The sequence below is a fragment of the Corvus brachyrhynchos genome, unplaced genomic scaffold (genome assembly GCF_000691975.1).
Source record: "Corvus brachyrhynchos isolate BGI_N302 unplaced genomic scaffold, ASM69197v1 scaffold101, whole genome shotgun sequence".
Taxonomy (NCBI): Eukaryota; Metazoa; Chordata; class Aves; order Passeriformes; family Corvidae; genus Corvus; species Corvus brachyrhynchos.
The window spans coordinates 2265855-2272778 of record NW_008237239.1 but is presented as its reverse complement, the minus strand read 5'-3'; the positions used below and the strand labels follow the sequence as shown (position 1 = coordinate 2272778).

Below are 6924 nucleotides of genomic sequence, written 5' to 3'. Positions count from 1 at the left end.
CAGCATCCGTGCCAGCCAGCTGACCCCCTGGGAAAGGGAGGCAGGAAGGAGAAAGGAAGGTGCCCGAGACAAAAGGGAAGAAAATAAAGCTGTGCAAAAGAGCTGACAAAGAAAATAAACCTATGAAAGAGCTCACCCTCCCCAAGCCCCCGCGAACCAAGGGGGAGAACATATGTACATATGCAGGATGTGGCTTTTCCAAATAATCACCTCCAGATCCACGGCCCCACCACCCTGCCAAGGGATGGGGGGACAGAACTGGAGCCTCCCACCCGCACCCAAGAGCCAAATGGGATTAGGGGGTCACCGATACCCGAGCTCTGAAGGTGGGGAGGGCAGTCCTGGGCAGCCTCCTCCTCCCCAGCCCAATTAGGAGAAGAAAAGCCACCCGCACGGTGAATGGGCAGCCAAGGGGGTCCCTCATGCAGCAGGAGCCCTGGCAGCCCCACAAAGGCAGCCCTCACACTGCCAACAGCCAGAGCTGCTCAAGGCTGTGATACCAGCACAAAGCACCTCTTTTGTAGGGTGCTTTCAGTCCTTCGTATGCCCTGCCGCTCCTGATCCCCATGTGTGGGATCCAGCCTTCCATCCATCCTTCCAGGCTCCCCAGAAAGGGCAGTCCCTCCCCCTGCCATGGCACAGGTGGCCATCACCCACCGGCCTTCTCAGCACCCAAAGGGACTCTGCTTGCTGTCCCCTCCCCATGCAAACAGGCTCTCCTCTCTGTCCCAGGCACAGTGGGAAGGGGCCTCTGCACACAGCCTACACCACTCACCCTCTGCCCATGGCTTACCAAAGATCTGCCCAGTTCTGGGAAATGCCAGGGAAAAAAAATAAATTTGTTTTTTGAACAGAAAACAAAGGGGAGCACTTTGCCAAGGGACTGTTTGCACAAGTCACTCAGTTTCTCATTTTTCCTCGAGGCTGTTTAATACTGCTCGTTTTCTGCTCTGTCAGAAATGAATTTTCTTGAGAAGTTGCTTTTTCTGTGACAGCAGGTGGCAGATATTTTCAGAAAACTGAAGGCCAATCGCATCACTGCCAGGGGACACCTTGGAAGGGGTGTTGATGAGATCGGTGGTGGGCAGAGGTGGGCAGCCAAAGCCTTCCTGGGGAGGAGCTGCCGCCTTCCTGCTGCTCTGACAGCCCAATACCGCGTGCAAAGGTCAGGGCTGAATCATCCCCAGCTTACAGGGGAGCCTGGACTGGCTGGCTGCCGGTTTCCAGCTTCCAGAGCCACCCCGAGCCAGAGACCCTGCCACAGATGAGGAGCCACGGCTTCTCTATGGGAGCTGCAGGCAGGCAGCAGGGCGGGGGGACATGCTGGCACCAGCCCCAGGCTGTCTTCAGGGCCAGGAGAGCACTGTCTGAACAGGGGATCCGGCCCCCGGGTTAGGGAGGGGTTACCAGAGGTACCAGCAGGCCGATGGGGGCCATCCCATACAGGGCACAAGGGTCCCCAGATTTCTACAGAGTCCAGGACGGTGTGAGGCTACACCTGGTACTGGGACATTGGCCCTGCCACACATGGCTGTGCCACGAAGTGAGGGACAAAGTGCTCAGGCACCAGTCTGAAACCTCTTCATTTCCCCAGCACCCGGGGAACACCCTGTCTGTCTGCAGTCTGGCTGATAAGGATTTCTCCCCAGGCTGCTGCTGTCAGGGAAAGCAAGGAGAAATCCATTCCCAGGACTTTTGCTGTCCCACTCTTCCTGCTCTCCAGTCGCCCATGCATGGCCTCAGCCCGGGGAGCCAAGGGTCTGGGCTGGCATGGCCCCAGCTCTGCCCTGCACCTCAGGAACACCCAGCCTTGCTGCATGGAAAGAGGGAAGTTTACTCAGACTGTGGTGGTGCAGGCTGAGAGGCCAAAAGGGATGGAAAGTTCACGATGCCAGCCGACTTGAACGGAAAAAGGCCCTGGCTTTCTATTCTGAGTCCAGCAGACGGGTGCTCTGCTGAGCTGGGCACCTCAACCTTGCCCAGTTCCTCCCTTAGCAGGGCTCTGCACCCTGAGGACAGCACATCCAGCCCTGGCAGCCAGGTGGTCTGAGGCAGGGGATCAGACCCATCCAGAGCTGTGCACCTGGACACTGGGCATTAACACACCAGGGACCCACCCTCACACCAGGCAGCACTGGCCAGGGATAACCCTTAAGGACATCAGCGCTTATGTGTCTGCTGGTCCCAGCAGCACTTGCTCTGCTTAGGAGCTGCAGCAGGGCTCAATTGCCAAAAACACAGAGCTCTGGGGACTCCAAGACACTCACCAGAGCCGTGAGCACCACACCCACCCTCCCCTCCCACCAGCCAAAGCAGGGCTCACGTGAAAAGGGGAAACACCTTTGCTGCAGGTGGCTGTGCAGCGGGGACAGCAGGGCACAGAGCCAGCAGGTGCCGAGGAGGGATGAAGCTTTTCCATGCCAGTGGAGCAGGACTGTCCACTCGCCGTGTTTCCGTTCCCCACCCAGGCACACCGCCCACAGCTGCCCCCACGCAGGGCCTGTGCTTCCTGCACCTACACCCAGCTACGGCCTCGGCAGGGATGTGCAAGAGCAGAGCACTGCAGAAAGCAGGGCTGGGAGCATCCCACCCCCGCTGCTGCTCCCTCGGGACCTTCTGGCATCTGCAGAGCCCACGCGCCGCCCGTCTGGGACCCAGTCTGGGCACACACGGCTTTGCCAAATCCAGACTGAGTTTTCTTTGCTAAGAGCTTCACTAAGCAGCCTATGAACTGACTTAACAAGTATGGCAGAAATATGCCACTGTTTCAGACAAGAACCTTCGTAGACTTGGGAAGGTTATTTATAGCCTGGAGCGAGCAATCCGGGCTCAGGCACATTGCAGCTTTGCTCTGGGCTGAGCAGCCCCAACAGAGCACACCAGAGCTGCCAGTACAAACAGCCCCCAAACAGAGCTGCCAACTCTCTCGCAGGCAGCCAAACTAGTGCAGAGCTTCACACAACCTGTCTCCTGCTTCCCAGCCCTCCAGGAAAAGGGCCCTTGCTGGGAAGGGTGCCTGAAGCAGTGGAGGGGAACTGAACACCTCGATCAGGGCTGCCTGCAATTCAACTCACTTCCAACGCTTATATTTGCGGCCCCTAAGTACATAAAAATATACACGGGAGTGGAAACACACATGTACTCCCTGCTTAGTGTTCACCTGAGGCCATAATTGTTTTCCTGATGAAGGATTTCTCTTTGGAGCAACTGGCAGTGCCTGCCGGTGCTCGCATCCTCTGGAGGGTGGCAGGCAGGTGGACTGGAGAGATTCAGAGGAAGGGACAGAATGGATCAGACTTAAGTCTCCTCCATGTCCCATCTCCAAACATAGACAGCAGCAGATGCTCAGTTCAACTTCAGTTTCCCACGCACAGAAGCAGAGAAAAGCACTGAGAAAAATGAGAGAAAGTGCCTGGTTGCCAAGACCACTTAAGGGAAAAAAAAACCCCACCAGCCAAACCCAAAAACCCCACCTGCTGCACAGAAGAACAGCAACCCTCCCGAACCTTGAGTCCCACATTTATCTGCAAGCAGGTCTGGTATCAGGAACAGCAGGTTTCAGCATGTGATGCCCAGGCCCATGGCAGTCCCAGACCACAGGCACTGGGTCCACCAAGGATTGAGGTGTGTTTGGGCAGCTTCCTCTCCCCTTGCCTGCACACGGGGGAGCAGCAGCAGAGAGGGTCCTCACACCTATCTGCCCCCTCTTTGGGAACCACGTACATTAAGGTGCTGTGAAGGGATTAACGGGACTGAAGGATTAACAGCTGTTTCCAAATAATGGGCATTTGGCAGGTGGGACCTTGCTCTGGACCACAAGACCTCTCGGGCAGGAGGAAACACCAGCCCAGCCCAGGACACGGACAGTAATGATGTCCCTGAGCAAACCCAGCAGCACCCAGCTCCCCTGCACTTCCACAGATGAGGGTCTGGCAATCCAGTGCCAGGCTCTACCACCCCACTCCATTCCCTCTGCCTGCTGCTCTCTCTGGAGGCGTTGGAACAGCCTGAGTCATAATTCCTGAATGCACAGAACTGCTGGTGTTGCAAAAGGTGGCCCCTGGATTTTGTCCTGCAGCACCAAGGCTTTGGGTAGATAAGGAGTAAGCTCACATCCCTCTCTTCATGGAAGTGGATGAGAGCAGGAGGTGTCTTTCCTTTCTACATCCCCATTTATTTAACCAGAAAACCAGTGGGAATTTCTGTCCACTCCCCTGCACCATGCTGCAGCTCTCAGTTCTTTCATCCAAACGTTTCAGCTAACCCAAGAGACCAGGCTTTTGATTTTACTCAACAATTCAGACTGCAAGACGCAGAAGAAAACAAGCATTCTGCCTCCCCTCGGAGCCAGCTCCTCTGATCCCCTGCAGCCTGACCAAGGCATCTCTGGGATACAGCAGGGTTTGGTGCCAAGAGAAGTGGCCAATGAAAACAGATCCAAAAGTGTGAAATGTATTACTGTTCCTAAGAAGATGGAGTGGGATTTTCCAACTCTTGGATTTATCTCCAGAAAATGGATTAACATAATCCTTGGGGCACACTTTGCTCTGACTCGGTGACCCTGTGCCAGCACATATGGCTGCAAGTGGGTCCAGTGGGGACAAGAGGCACAAGCCTCCTGATGGCATCGCATCTCAAGTGACAGCACCGCTTGCCTCACATCAAGTCCATCACCCTCTGCTTGACAAAGGTTCAAATTCTGACTGCCAGTGGCCACCCAGTCACCCAGGATGCCAAGACTCCCTCAGGAGAGAGACAAGGGGAACAAGAGCACGGATGCCAGCTGCTAGTGATGGACCAAAACATGCACTGCACCCACCACACGTGCCACTTAAAGACAGCAGCAGGTCTGAGTGTAAAAATACAATTAAAAATTAAAGCAATAAATCAGCACATACTAACTCAGGCCCACATCACCCCCCTGCAGTGAGCCCCAGGCAAGCTCGTCAGGAATCTCAGGCTGCTGGAGCAAAGAGCACTGATCCAGCTGCTGAGCTGTAACATCGGGATCCCCGCTGCCCACACTATCAGCTATCCCAGGAGGATTTTAGGAGACAGCCATGTGAGTCCTGACACCCCAGACGAGCATTTTTCTGGTTTAATCTTCCCCAAAGTTCTGCTCTAAATCAGAGCTCTGCATTTTTGTGACTCGCGCTGGGTGCCTGGCTGCAACAAGAGCCGTGCGGGTGTAAGTGCTTGGGATTCTTGGGGATAAAAGGAAGTAAAGGAGTGTAAGCATTTAATTAATCTCCAGCAATCTAATAAAAGGATAGAGTAATTGCCTCAGCCATCTGCATTCTGTATCTGGCATCGAGGGCTGCTGGAGAAACCCACGAATTCAGAAGCTGGGTTTCGTACGGATTGTGCTTGGCATTAGCGCGTGCCACCGGATACCAAATAAGAAAAAGAGGAGCTAACAAAGGCTAATATGCAGCACTGCGTTAATGCAGCCAGACCGGCAGCGTGGAGCAGAGATAAGCCTGAGCAGACCCAGGGGCTGCTGACGCCCTATCCCACTCCTCAGCCCCCAAGCCGGGTCACCCAAACCTGGCATGGAAGAGGCACGTGGGATAGAAGGCGAGGTGCTTTGCAGCCTCCCCGCAGGTGAGGGGTGAGCAGGTGCTGGCAGTAAAACAGCAATCGGCTCCAATCACCCAGGAGCGAAAGGCTGCAAAGTTGAGCTTGAACAGCTTTTCCCAGCAAATAGTTGCAAAGCAGGTTTAAGTTTGCTCCATAAACAACTGTTTTGCTCTCTGCAGCACAGTGCCTGCCATCGGGCAGGTGACGGCCTCTGCAGAGGAACCCTCCCGGCCCCGGGAAAAGGGGGAAAATAACACTTTCACACCCTCCGATGAGCCGCAGCCTTGCCCCGAGGGCATTGCACACAATTAGATACCAAATTTTATTCCCCTGACAGCACGTGTTCTCCGAAGACAACAATGTGTGACAGACGCCTGCCTTCCTGCCGCTCAGAACGGTTTTACACCAGGCTTTTCTCCTAAGTCAACCTCACTTGAGTATCTCCATCAGCATGATAACCATGTCCCCCAGGAGAAGAAAACGGGGCAGGATTTTATGTTTCCCCTTTCCAAGTCTTCTGGCCAGCTCCTTCCCAATTTACTGCTGGCCAGCGTTCCTTGCTCGGTAGCTTGGCTTTTCCCAGTCTGCTGCGAGATGGCAAGCGCCAGCCTGCGGGAAGCCACAGCCGACGTGGAGCAAGAGAAAGAAAAGTCCCAACGGAAAAGATAAAAAGAAAAGAGCACTTGGTGCCAAATCCACTAGCAAGGATATAAACGTAAAGAGAAATAGCAAGCTTTTATTTCGGGTGCGTGTCCCTGACCGCTTGCACCGCAAATGGCACACAGCTCATCCGGCTGCTCACGCTAGAGGAGCACCAGGGTTCAAGGCACCCTGCAGACCCCAACCACCCGTCTCCCATCCCAGCGGCGCCCCGGCACTACCCACAGCGCTGGAGCAGCAGAGGAAAGCCTGAGCCCTCCGCTCTTTCCCGGGAAGATGCACACAGACCCCGCTCTTGGGGCCAGCGTCCCCAAGCAACACCACGCAGAGCCCTGGAGGGATGCAGGGCCAGGGAGGGATGCTGGGGTGAAGCGCGAGGGTGATCCCACTCCAGCCTGACCCTTCCCACCGGTCTGGGCATCCCTACGGGATAGGTGGGAAGCCTCGCCCAACTCTGCAGCTGAGTTTGGGGGAGACCAGGCAACGCCAAGGGGAAGGGCTCCGGGGAAAGCACAAAACCCCCACAGCTATGCGAAAAGAGAGCTGGAAAACTGTGCATCCCGGAGCGTCGGGGCGCAGCGCCGGGCGGCGACCCCCGCGGCACCCCCGCGCCCGCCGCCCACCTTGGCCTCGAAGCAGATGCCGTGCTGGAAGGCGTCCTCGTTGTGCAGGGGGATGCGGAGG

At 55.8% G+C, this 6924-nt stretch overlaps 1 protein-coding gene across 2 annotated transcripts in view; it reads right to left on the bottom strand.

Annotated features, from left to right (window-relative positions):
* NOS1AP (nitric oxide synthase 1 adaptor protein) overlaps window positions 1-6918 on the bottom strand; it is a 45729-nt gene extending 38811 nt beyond the window's left edge. For both annotated transcript variants that reach the window (XM_017729684.1, XM_017729685.1), the window contains exon 1: window positions 6864-6918. The gene's annotated coding sequence lies outside the window, so the exon portion shown is untranslated. The remainder of the gene's footprint in view (window positions 1-6863) is intronic.
* Window positions 6919-6924: the final 6 nt, after the last annotated feature.